Source organism: Felis catus, chromosome B3, assembly GCF_018350175.1.
Source record: "Felis catus isolate Fca126 chromosome B3, F.catus_Fca126_mat1.0, whole genome shotgun sequence".
NCBI lineage: Eukaryota > Metazoa > Chordata > Mammalia > Carnivora > Felidae > Felis > Felis catus.
The window spans coordinates 116520821-116534492 of record NC_058373.1 but is presented as its reverse complement, the minus strand read 5'-3'; the positions used below and the strand labels follow the sequence as shown (position 1 = coordinate 116534492).

The 13672-nt window shown below is 45.1% G+C and overlaps 1 protein-coding gene across 15 annotated transcripts in view; it reads right to left on the bottom strand.

Annotated features, from left to right (window-relative positions):
* Nucleotides 1-6850, bottom strand: part of SIPA1L1 (signal induced proliferation associated 1 like 1) — a 370694-nt gene extending 363844 nt beyond the window's left edge. For 11 of the 15 annotated variants that reach the window (XM_045060144.1, XM_045060148.1, XM_045060146.1 and 8 more), the window contains exons 1-2: nucleotides 6776-6850; nucleotides 6087-6146 (exon numbers count right to left, since the gene is read on the bottom strand). The gene's annotated coding sequence lies outside the window, so the exon portion shown is untranslated. Of the gene's footprint in view, nucleotides 1-5731; nucleotides 5863-6086; nucleotides 6219-6775 lie in introns of those variants that run through there. The other 4 variants (XM_045060141.1, XM_045060153.1, XM_045060142.1 and 1 more) reach the window with 3 other exon arrangements.
* Between the last annotated feature and the right edge of the window lie 6822 nt (nucleotides 6851-13672).

Below are 13672 nucleotides of genomic sequence, written 5' to 3'. Positions count from 1 at the left end.
GAGTCAAACCCCACCCCAAACACATACAGACACACAGCACACTCTCTTTACGTAGGAAACGCCAGCTGCTCATAAATTAGACTTGGGCAAAGTAAACGGGCAAAACCTTCTGAGGTTTTCACAGGAGCAGCCAGAATTAGGCCTAGGAAAAGGGAGGCGGTAAATCAACCACACATCAAGCTGCAGTGCAAGGAGAGGAACATGTATTTTTGAAGTCTTCTGAAGAAAAGCAGTTTGGGGGGCGCCTGGGTGGCTCAGTCGGTTAAGCAGCCGACTTCGGCTCAGGTCATGATCTCACGGTCCATGAGCTCGAGCCCCGCGTCGGGCTCTGTGCTGACAGCTCAGAGCCTGGAGCCTGTTTCAGATTCTGTGTCTTCTGACCCTTCCCCGTTCATGCTCTGTCTCTCTCTGTCTCAAAAATAAATAAACATTGGAAAAAAAAATTTTTTTTAAAGCAAAGCAGTTTGGTTCCAACAAGTCACAAACTGACATTTCTTGCAAAAATCTGGGAAATCACTGCTTTCCACTTTTTTCCTAGGTACACATAGGCGAAGCCAGCAATACTAACCAAATTGGGTGAAAATTTTAGGACATGCAACTAATTTATAAGGATAGATCTTATAGGCCTCTCCTTACAAGTACTGACTCTTCCTGAAAGCATGAGATACCACAGTTCAGCTGTCAGCTGCGTCTCTGAGAGCATCATGAGCCACAAAGAAACTTGTAAAAACCAACAGTCAGTTCTGGGAACTAAGACTGTTAAAGGGAATGCAAGGAGCTCATAATATATCCAACCAGAATACCTATCTAGGCAAATAACTCTAGAATATGAAATAATAATAATAATAATAATAATAATAATAATAATAATAAAGGGACCCAAGGAAAAGAGACTGATCACAAGTCTGGATTACAGAAATGTGATCATTCACCATGAAACCCTTTGCTTTTCCTTTCTCACTAGCTTTCTTGTGAGCAGTTCAGAACTCATTCTAAAAGGAAGCAAGACCCTAAACCACAAAAACCAATTAATGATTGTACCTGTAGCTATGGGAGAAGATGGCTTTGTGGAGAAAGTGGAAAGAGGAATAACCAAAATTAACTATTGTATCTGCGAAAGTCATTTAACCCGGACCCGCTCTGGGGGAGGAAAGAGGAAAAAGAAGCCGGCGGGGGCCGAGGTTCCACGTCCTGTCCTGCCCGCCCGAGTTGCCTCCGAGTGACCCCTGTGCTGGCGCAAACCAGACACCCTCCCTCTCCAAGCCTGCGCACTCCGACCCGCCTGCACGCTCCCGCCTCTCCTGAATTGAAAGAGGGAAATCTAACATTATGTAATTGCCTGTTTCCCACAATTTAAAGTGAGGCATACTATAATCCTAATTAGAGGGAGAAGTTGGTGCGACATGACAAGTAACAAATTAGAAATCTAAAGACCGAAAACTCTCATCCCAGACTTGCAGAAGCAAAGAGAAAGGGCCTCGCGGGACGCCGCGGCACACCCACCACGACACTGCTGGTTTAAAGAGGGGCCGACTGAAACCGCCCCTGACGTTCCTCCGTGGCATTTCGGGGTCATCCCTCTTGGTCTTCAAGAAAACACTCATGGTCTCTTTACTCTCCCCAGGCCAAAATTAAAGCAGAAGATGGATGTGGGCTGGCCCCTACCTCGGAAGACAGACCCCGATGGGTCTCCTTCCCCTTGTGCTCACAAAGCCAGTCACACACCTCATTCCATCCCTGGCTCAAACCACGTGTTGGAGAGATCCCGAGCGAAGGGATTCTTTCCCATGCTTCTGACTCACTCCAGAGCTCATCAAAAGCCCACCCGAAGAAGAAGAGTTACCATGTACGCGTAATTCATTTACATCTAACCTATGGAAAATTAAGTGCCAGATAGGTGTGTGGACTTTGTTTGGCTTTTTTTTCTTTTTACTAGCTAGACATAGAGGGGGGGAAAACAACTAATGAGGTCAATTTACTTCTTTTTTTTTTTTTTTTTTTTTGAGGTCAATTTACTTGTTATACCAACAAAGGATACTTTTGGTATAAGAAGTGGATAGAAAGTTGGGTTGTCAATCTCAAGAGGTAGTGGAACACCCAGATTTTAAACAGCACGGTACGTGGAACAAAACACAGAGTTGTGGATGAGCACTGAAAGAATAACATAATGCTTAATCCTCCCAGGAAAAAGGAGAGCCCCTCATCTAAAGGGCAGTCACCCAACTGGCAGGGATATTTCTTCTCTCCTGGGTCGGATTACTCCAGCGGCAGGTAGGGTGGTGCTATATAAATAAGTTGCATTTTCAGCAGGAAGCTCCTTCAACAAGTTCCTGTTTTATGTGCAATTATCCCTCCGCCTGACCCATCCTCCCCACCAAACCCCCACCGGCCTGGTAACACTTACACGCAACTCAGAGAGAAGGTCTACAAGTTGCCACCAGAAACAGGGAAGGTACAGCCACTTTCGTTTACAAATGAAAAATGAGATAAAGAAGGGAAGAAAATGGTAAACTAGAACAAATGAAGTTTGCCTTCTCTAAATTATGCTGAGTTAATAATATCTATCCTTCACCAAAAAAAAAAAAAAAAAAAAACACGGGGGAAACGCCTACCAGCTCTGCCATGTAGATATTTTAACTAACTCATTTCTTTTTCCATAACTTTGTAATTTGAGTAACTCTAAAGCTTACTTACCAAATACTACATCAATGCTGTTTACATAGCGTTTCAACCTTACTGTGGATTTTGTTTCCTTAAGCTTTCCTTCTTCTCATTGTAGACACTAAATCAACCCTGAACAATTAGGAGGAGAGGGAGTAGTAAACAAATTTTAATCTACAGACTCAAAGGGGAAAAAAACAGGAAACAAAGGAGTACAGTTAAATCTGGAAACCTGACTTCCAATCACTGCCTGATCGCTAACTAACTAGTTCTTCTATAACCTTGCACAAATCACTTCAACTTTCTAGGCCTCAGTTTCCTCACCTGTAAAATGGAGAAAATGGGCCAAATGATTTAAGTTTAAAATCCCTTCTAGCTTCAATAATCTATGAATCTGTCGATCAGAAAGAAAATGCAATTGCAAATAAGACTTTATGACTTACAAAGTACTTTCAAACATATTTTCTCATTAATTCTTGCAGCAAAGCTGTGAAACAAGCATTATGCCCGTCTCTGCAGAAAAAGACAGTTTTTCCGAAAGACAGTTCAGAGAGTTTGATTATTTTTTAAGATCCCCTAGCCAGAAAATTTGAAACCCAGACTTTCTGAGGACAAATATTGGGTTCCATTATTTCAAAAATTAGTAAGTTAAAATTTAAAAATAATTGATTGCCTGCTACGCAAAACCTTTCAGGGGACATTGGCATATTATAATACCAAACCCGGAAAGGTTACTACAAATGGCCCCACTGGAATCACAGGGCCCAACAGCACACCTCCCAGATAGAGGCACTGAGCAAATATTGCCTGACTCACCATACACCTCAAAAGATTAGGAATACAGTGATACTATGGGGGGAAATTTTTTTTTCTGAATTTGAGGTATGATCTCCTCTGATCTGATTCAAAAGATAGAAAGAAAAAAAAAGAAAACAAAACAGTAGAAAGAGGCATTCTGTATCAGAGATCTAGCTCTCCATTAGAAGGATGAATCTATGTGTCTTCCTCAGAGAAACTCCAATTTGATCAGCCCAAATGTGAGAGGTCACCTGGAAATCTTCAGGATATCCATACTTTATACACACACTGATCTGGACTAACAGAAATGATAACACAGCCATGAGGACTGATAAGAATCATGTTCTTACCAATCACTACATACTTTCCCCTCAATTGGAAAGATTCAGGGAATCTGTACTCTTACACTATTCTACCTCTCATACTTCTGTTTCACAGCTCAAAGAGACAGAAAACAGCCATTTATTGAAAAATTCAAACTAAATTTAACATAGGATTTATATACGTCTCAACTCAGTCAACCAAGATCCCCCCTAAAGTCTACAAAACCACTAAGATCAAGCAATCTTCAATCTATGACTTTAAGGTTTTTTTTAAGTTTTTTAAAGTTGTTTTAAAAAATTGGTGGGGCAGAGGGCACTACAACAAAATTACTGATGCAATTCAAAGCAAAAGCAAAGTAAGTAAATACAAACGCCAGAAAGTAACAGTGAAAGAAAAGAGTTAAATGAATCTCAGTATACAATCTAAGCCAGGGGCTCTGGATTTATTACCAAGGGTTCAAGTCAACCTTCCCATAGGATCCTAACAATTGCCTGACACTTCAGATCTGAAAAGTTCTCTGTACTAGAACTGCAATTTCAAACCGGAGGAGCAGCACCAGGAACCGCAGAGAAGCTAACAGCAACACCTACTGACTATCTTGAGCCACTTGCCAAACTTGTTCTCTCCATCAACTAGAGAAATCTAATGATAGTCAATTTCAAGAGTCCTTTACTTAAGCATAATGAGATAAGAAAATAAGTTGTCACCCACATAAAGCCTTCCATCCCCCAAAATCTCTTAGTTTGCCCTTAACCATTTATGAGCAAATCATTACCCAAGTCATTTTAAATGCACTGCTAATTGCTGATGCCTCAGTATAAGTAATTTATTCCATGGGAGAAATGCTTTAATATTAATATTCTCGTTAATAACTGGCATGTCATCTACTATTTGGACACATCAGTGACCATAAACTGCTTTACGTAAACCTTTTATTTGAGACTACTGCTGTTACCACTGTTCTATATTATTCCCATCGTTTTTGGGTTTTTTTTTCCCCCACCCTAGTTAAAGGTGACTTAATTGCAGCCTTCAAAAAATAAGAGAAAAGTGAAAGTCATTAAATCAGGATTATATAGAAAATTAATACTGTTACTAAACTGACTGCAGAGTATGATTCTATAGGACTTAATCTTGTACTTTTCCAGAAGATTAAGTCAGAGAATCTTTGCCTTGGATGAATATTCCATATGAGAAAAGAAGAGAAAGTTGACACTTAACTCCCACAGAGTACCAGTATAAAAACAATGGCTTTAAGAGTCTGAGTCAGAGTTTCAACATGAAAGGCTTACTTTATAGAGGAAACGCCAACCCCAGTTCATCCAGATAGACCTGGAACCCGATGAAAGACGACACCTTTACTCTGAAATTTGCATCGCATCACTCACTGGCTCCCAGTTTAGAAATATAATCGTCCAGCAGGTAGTAAGAGTTTCAGTGAATGTTAATCTCTAAAACACCCGTCATGAAAAATTAAATCTATTAAGGTAAACGCCGTCTCTAGGGACCATCAGTCCCCAAATGCTTCCCTTCAAAAACGAATACCAACAACTCAATTAAACATCTTCCCTAAAGTGAGCCATTTCCCTTGTCTCTATATTTAACGAACGGTCAAACTCGAAATTTCAACCTGCCCAATACGGCTACATGTCCACGCAGATATGCCGTGAAGCGATAGGGAGCCTCGCAAATTTCCTTTAAGGGCAGGAGAAGTTGGAAACAGATGAGGCTAAAGAGGAAAAGTTCTTTTTGAAGCACCCTCACGCCTCCCCAGCCCTCTCGAGGTTTACTTGCTCCAAGGAAAGCAGGTTAGAGCATCCCCTACTTTCCCTGTCCCCCGGACCCGGGGAGAGAAATTAACCACCCGCGGGCACCGAGCTCTCTTCTCCCTTTCCCATGACTAAACCCCTCGGCCTGTCCTTTCCAACGCAGCCTGCAAAGCGCTCACCCAGGTGACTGAAGGGGAAGGGTGCCCGGTGGAGACGAGAGCTGCCGGGTGGGCGCAGCCACCCCGACGGGGGCGCGGGTCTCCCGGCCTCTGGCGGAGGCGCTCTGCCGGTAGTTATGCAGATTCGGGTTCCTAGGTGCGTGCGCGCGCGCCGTGCGCGGTGCAGCCCGGACTCGCCCCCGCCGGGCTGCGCTATCAGCACGCCACCAAATCGGAAATAAAACTTTGACCGGCCTCCCGAATCCCGCTCCGGGCCCTGCACCCGAGCCCCGGCCAGAAATGCAATGGGGGGGGCTGTCAACAGTCCTTCACCCCCGCTCCCCTGCCCGGACCCCGGGGCGCGGGAGCCACTTACCGCTCTGCCCGGCCTCCCGGTGCCACCGCGCGTCCGGGGCGCGTCCGCCGCGCGCTCTCCCTAGGGAGAAAGAGAAACCTTGTGGACGGTCGGCGCGCGCTCACTCGCCGCCTCCTCTGCGGAGAACGGCGGGCAGCGAGGCCGGGCCGGGGCGGGCGGCTAGCGGAGGGGGGCCCGGGGGAAGTGGCGGCGGAATCTGCCCAACTCCCGAGCTCCACTCCGAGGGGAACCCGGAAAGCAGGCTGGAGAGCAGCCTGTGGGGGCCGCGCTCCTGGAGGAGTGGGGGACGGAGGTGCCCCCGTCCCCGGGCATCAACTATTGTCTGGGCGTCCTGGTCCCCGCTCGCGCCGCCTCCGAGGTTCAGCGCCCCCCATGCCGCCCGCCAGCCCCCAGGAGAAAAAGCTGGGGGCAGGGGCAGCCGGCGAGTAAAGCGAGTATGGGGTGGCTGGGGGGCCGGGGTCTTGGAGGTCGAAGGTGGACGCAGGGGAAGGGGACGTGCGTGCCGAGTGGGGGGAGGAGACAGGTAACTGCAGACGGGGGTGGGAAGGCCCGGGAGGACCGGTGGGGGGAGGAAATGGGGAGGGAGCCACGGAGGCGGGAAGAGATGGAGTGGCTGGGGGGCGGCCTCTGAAGCCCAGACCTGGCCCTCCCCGGGGACCCTCCTCCCGGGAAGTCGGCGCCGCACTGACTTTTTCGCTTACTCGCTCACGCACGCACTGAACTCGCTCACAAAGTTGCCGGCGGTGGCGGCGCCTCACTCGCCCTTCCCTCCCTTCCACTCCCCTCGCCTCCCCGCCTCCCCGCCCCATTCCTTCCCCTCCTTCACTCCCTCCCTCCGCAAGTCTCGGGTGAGATCACCTCTGGGCCGCTCGGCACTGCGCTCAAATCTCGCGAGAGAAGCGGCGGCTCTGCCAGGCCGGCGGGGGAAGTAGGAGTTGGAGGAAGGTGGGGGACCGCGGAACTCCTAGTTGCTATGACGACGGCAAAGCCCTGGATTCCTGTCTCCAGCAGAGAGCCGAGGCTGCAAACGTGGGTGCAGTTTTCAACCTGCCCCCTCCCTTGCCAGACACCCTAATGGTGGGGAAATCGAGGGCCAGAAGCGAGAGGAGGATTTTTAAGCCTATTCCAGAGGACATCTGTAGAACAGCGTCATATCTGGCCAAATTTGGCAAATGAAGCTAATTTTTTCCCCCAGAGGTTCAGGGGGAGATTTCTGTCACAGAAGCCAGCACGTATCTGTATCCCCAAATATCAACTGTATATTCAGTTTTTCAGCCCTCCCGTCTAATCTCATCCGCCAGCCTCCACTCCTTAGGCTCCCTCTCTCCTCCCTCCCCCGCCTCCCCATCACCACCACCACCAGGCTGGGCTCCTTGAGGATCTGGCAGCTTCTTCATGTTTGTGTTCTCAGCGCCTCCACAGACTTGGTACATAGTAGCTATTTACTTAATGTCTATTGGGGGAAAGGGAGCACAGGAGTCTGTGCGTGTTCTAATACTTTCCTTTCACCCTACCTGGTAGAGTATGTATCTATTTCTCTATTTACCTTAGAAGGTAAGTTTCTGCTCCACAGCCATATTTTGTACTCTATTTCTATCTGCGCGTTTCTGTTCACACAGAATGTGTCTGTTTTTCAATAGTTCTAGTCCTTCCTTTCTCCATCTTTGTCTCATTAAAAAACCCCGGGGTGAAGGGGGGGGAGTTATTTTGTTTTGTTTTGTTTAATCATTAAGCTTTTCAGAGGCCTCCAAACCTACTTCAAAATGCTGCTAAGGATGAAGACGAAATCTTTTCACACCCTGTTTCTTCTTTTAATCGTAGAAACTTTTCTTTGGGGGCTTTAAATAGTGCCTAAATAAAATGGATGCTGTGAATGGAAGTTAAGCTTAAACTTTAGATTTCAAAAGGGATGAGTGAAAAATAGATTCCATGGTATAGTGAATTATATCTCAATAAAAAACTAATAAATCCCATTCCTACTTACATTAATATGAGAAAACTGTGATTTAATTCAATCCCACAGAACTAGAAAACCTAGGAAAGGGCATGAAGACTAGGCAGTTAAGACTCTTTTGGGTCAAGTGCAAGCTTAAAGCACTAGGTTGATGAAAGTTTTTACCTTAGAAACCTAAAGGATACAGTGATTGAAAAGCACTGGCTAACTTCAGGAGACTAGGTTTGAGTTTTTCTGTGTCCCTAATAACTGAGTCTCCTTGAGAAGTCATTTAATCCAATTCTTCATCTGTAAAATGAGGGGATAGCCCAGATATGAGATCGTACAGCTTTAAAATTCTATAGCTCTTAGACCTATAAAAATTTCCAATAAATAACATATTTTCCGTTTATATCAAAAAAATAACAAATGAGTGTTTCATTTTATAGATCCGTTTCACAAAGTTATTTAAGTGTGGACAAGTTGATTTTAAAGTTTCTCTTGTCTCAACTATAAAAACAACAAAAATATTAACCATGTTACAGTAATTTCACAGGGAATCCATTGTTCAAGATTTGGTTTTACACTAACTCGAAACAGATTCCTTGTTATTTAATAAATACACTAACTCAAAACAAAGACCAAAACTGAATATATCCACATCCCACCAAAATAACTAGAAGGAGGTGGGAGGAAGAGAAGGAAAAAAGAAAGAAAGGAAGGAGAGAAGGAAGGGAGGGCGGGAGGGCAGGCCTTAAAATTACACACTGGTGTTTTTAATATAAATTTTTTTACAAAGAAACTCAATAGAGTATCATCATCCATCCCGTTGATGTGTTTTAAGGAGCCATCTTTCATAGAATAGTACACTGTTGTAAATCAGTAACTCATTTGCTCTGACTCAACTGGTAACATAATTTTGCCCTTAAAGGATGGCTGCCAATCTGTATCCATCCACCAGTGCAGTCACAATTTCAGGGCCACCTGTTTTATGACTCCCAGATAGCCATTTGATACATTTGAAATAACTGATCCAAGTGCTAACCAAATCTATTAACTCTATTCAATGCTTATCAGGCTCAACAGTGGGTATAGGCCTCAGATTAAGAAGGGAACTTCCCTAACCTTCGGACAGAGTAGAATCGGAGAAATTGTCCCAGGGACCTAAAACTGCTCTTTCAAAGCCCCAGGCTACTATTTACCCTTCACTGATGACAGACCTTTCACTTGCGTTACTGAAGGAGCTAAAGGTGAAATCCACCAAAGCTGTAGGTTCCAGTTGCACCTTTTCTGGGTCAGGCACTCCCTGTGTATCCTCTTAGCCTTCTTGGGATTTCAAAATAGAAGACAAGAGGCAACAGAAGAGTAAAAGGGTAGGAATAAAGAGTTTGCCAAGTACAGATTATATCTCAACACCATTCCTGCCTCCTTGCTCTGGGCTCTTCTACCCACCTCTGCCTGACTCCCTCCCACATACACACAAGGAATGTGTAACCCTTCCTAGGGATGAGGAGAACATCTAGTCATTTCCTGTTCCTCCCTCCCAATTCCCTTCTTAGTTTGTTAGAACACATTCCCTCTGGTTATTCAGTTCTACAAAACAAAGCACCCTAACATATCCAATGTGGAATGAATTTTGACCCAGAAGCCTACCAAGCAAGCAAAAACTGATACTTTTTAATAATATTATAAACATCATTTCACATTTGCATATTTTTCAGTTAAAGTCTGGCTTGGCCATCCCATTATCAGTTCAGAACTTTCTGTTACTGACTATACATCTACAGGGAATTACTAACACATACATATTCAGAAAAATTACTCTTGACTATTAGAAAGGACCAAGGTGCCCCCAAATCATCCAAAATTAAGTTATATCTAATGCTGTTTCAACTTTAGGGTTTTATTGTTTTAGCCCTATGTGATATAACTTGAGTTATCTGAATACTAGATTTCTTAGAACAGTTCAGTCTCCCATCTGCATGATAGTATTTATTATATGTTTAAGTACCTACAACTTTATAATCAATTAACATTGCTTAGCAAAGCTTGTACACTTCCTTGTCTACTACCCAACTCTTCTAAAGGACTATTTCACACCTTCTCCCCCTTCATCAAACCTCTGGCTTATTACAGCTAATGCCCTTGCTTCTTCTTTCATTGATAAAATAGAAGCAATCAGATGACACCCTGGCAAACCACCTGTGCCTGACTGTGAGGAACTCTTCTGTCCTCCTGCCCTTGTGATGAACCCTCAGCGCTCTAAGCTAAGACTAACCTCTCCCACCGTATACTGGTCCCATCCCCTCTGACCCAGAGACATCGATTCAGCAATTGCCTCCTCTCTCCTGCATCAGGAAATTCCCCTCTCTACTGAATCACTTCTAAGAGTGTCTGCATGCTGTATTATCTGCCATAGTAAAAATAAGAAGAAGAAGAAGAAGACATTTCCTAGATTCCATGTCGCCCTCCACTTCACTTTACCCCTGGAATCTCCGAAAGGTTTTGCCATGCTTGCTGTCTTCAGTTCCTCTCCTCCATTCTCTTGAATCCACCCTGGACAGCCTTTTACCCCTACCAGTCCAAGGAAACAGGTCTTCTCAGGGTCCTGAGTGACTGCCTTGGTGCTAAATCCAGCAGTCAGCGCTCATCCTCACCTCATGTGACCCCTCAGCAGTGGGGAAATGTTGCTCACTCTTATCCTTGAAATACTTTCTTCATGTGGCTTTTAGGCTAAGAGTCTGTCTTGGCTCTTATTCCAGCTTTCTGGCCTTCTCAGTCTTCAGTCTCTAAACTCAGAAGTCCCCAGGTCTCTAGAGACACCTTCTCTTTGTGGTCTCTTATCATCCTGTGGTTATCTCACCAATCTCATGACTTTAAGTAACATCCATATTCTGACTACCCTCAAATTTATATCTCTGGTCCAGACACCTCCCCGAAATCTAGACTCCTACATCTGTGAAAACTAATAAAGGGAAACCTCACTAAGGTGGAGTCCAGAAGCTAGAAGAGGGAGCCCTACCACTCAACCTCAATTACAGAAACAATTGTCAATTACAGACTCCCACTAGAAGTGTCAATTACACACCTTGGGCAGAAGAATCCTTAACAGGAAAGGATAATCAATTACAGGCCTCAACAGGGAAAAGATGTATATTGCATCTCCTACAAGAAATCCACTACTCCCACAACTCAGCCAATGAGAAACCATCATCACCCTGAACTCCTGCTTTTCTCCAGCAGACTTCCCTTCCTCCATATTTTATTATTATTTTAATGTTTATTTATTTTTGAGAGCGAGAGAGACTGTGAGTGGGGGAAGGGCAGAGAGAGAGAGAGAGACACAGAATCTGAAGCAGGCTCCAGGCTCTGAACTGACAGCACAGAGCTCAACTAGGGGCTCAAACCCACGACCCGTGAGATCATGACCTGAGATGAAGTCGGACACTTAAGCGACTGAGCCAGCCAGGCGCCCCATGGACTTCCCTTCAAAACAAGTCCCCGTAACTTCCTCCTCTTTCTGCATAAAATACTGTCGTTCTTTGTTGGATTAGCCTGTGGTTTCTCCATAACTTGCTTGTCCTGAATGTAGTTCTCCATTATTCCTGAGTAAACCCATTTTGTTGGTAGAACAACTGATGGTTTTATTTTTAAGGTTAACACATCCATCTCCTAGTTAACATCTTCAACTAGATGTCAAACTTCACCTGTGTAAAAGGTATGTCAAACTTCACCTGTGTAAAACTGAAAAGCTCCAGATATTCCCCGCCCCCTCCCCCCAAAAAAACAGTTCCTTCCTACAATCTTCCCCACCTCAGTTAAGGGCACCCTTCCAGAGCTTCAGAGGTTTCTGATCAGAGCAAAAGTCCGGGGCCATCCTTGACTTCTCTACTTCTCTCATGGCACATGTCCAGACCATTAGTGAATTCTGTTGGCACTTCCTTTAAAATACGTGTAGAATCCCATCACTTTCTACCAAATGCAAGTCTCTGGTTCAAGCCTTTTCTCACTTGGATAATCACAATATTCTCCCTAGAGGTATCCCTTTCTCATCTCTCTATTCCTGCCCTTTCCCCCCCAATAATTTGTTCTATATACAGGACCTACGGTGTGGAACGTAAGTAAGTCAGATCAGGTTACTTCCCTGCTCAAAAGCCTTCAGGTTTTCTCATGTCATTCAGAGAAAAAGCCAGAGTTCCCATTCTGGACCAGGGAAACGTTCTCTCTGACTCCCCTGTACAGCACCGACTTCATCCCCTTCCTCTGCGCCCCGCACACCTCCCCCTAGGCTACAAAGGCTTCTCTCTGTTCCCTTGAATACACCAGACACTCTCCTGCCTCCAGGCCCTGCATTTGCTGTTCCCTCTTCCTGAAAAGCTCTTCCCCCAAATGTCTGTGTGTCTCACTCCCTGAGTTTCTTTAGGTGTCTGTTCAAAGGTCACTGTTTTCTTCATTTGCCTGCTTGCTCCTGGTGCTCTTTCTTCTTAACCGTGTGTTATTTTGTAGGTGTCTCTCTCTCTCTCTCTCTCTTGCATTCATAAGGTAAGATCCCCAACACAGGAGTTGATGTCTGCCTTGTTCGTGCTGTATTCCCAGCACAGTGCCTGGCGTGTATAGAGTAGGCCTTCAATGCATGTTTGTTGGATAAGCAGGCAATGCTGTTTTAAAATTGTTTTTTTTAACGTTTATTTATTTTTGAGACAGAGAGAGACAGAGCATGAACGGGGGAGGGGCAGAGAGAGAGGGAGACACAGAACCGGAAGCAGGCTCCAGGCTCCGAGCTGCCAGTGCAGAGCCTGACACAGGGCTCGAACCCACGAACCGTGAGATCATGACCTGAGCCAAAGTCGGATGCTCAACCGACTGAGCCGTCCGGGTGCCCCATGTCTTGTTCATACTTAAGTCCCCACTGCCCAGCACGATTCCTAACACAAGCAAGGCACTCCATGAACGTTTGTGGAAGGAAGGAATGAAGTTTAACAGCAGAGCAGAGTCAAAGCTTCCATCCTGATGGGGTGGCAAAATCACTTACCTGGCCTCACCTTCCCCCAGAAAGGGAAGAAAGCGTATCTTTTAGGAAGCCTCCTTGAGCTTTTTGAGTCACAAAGATATAGGGGCAAAGGGGGGGAGCCAACCCCAGGCTTAGGCACCAATATCAGCAACAGAGAATGAAGACCAGTCACAGGGGGCCTTGTGGATATGTTAAGAAGCTTGGTCTTTCTTCTGTAAGTGATAGGGAGCCATTAAAAGATTTTCAGCAAGGCAGAGGTGTATTCAAATTTGCGTTTAGGAGGCATAGCACACATAGAAATCCATGGGTCAGAGAAGAGGTCAGAACTAGAGTCATAAATGTGGAAGGCAGTAGCTTATAGTTGCTGATCTATTGGATTTAGATAATTTTTAAAAATTTTTTGAACATTTATTTAGTTTTGAAAGAGCATGAGTAGGGGAGAGGCAGAGAGAGAGATTCTGAAGCAGGCTCTAGGCTCTAAGCTGTCAGCACAGAGCCTGATGCAGGGCCCAAACCCACCAACCAAGAGATCATGACCTCAGCCAAAGTCAGCCGCTCAACCGACTGAGCCACCCAGGTGCCCCTAGATAACATTTTTTAATGTTTATTTATGTTTGAAAGAGAGAGAGAGAGAGAGAGAGA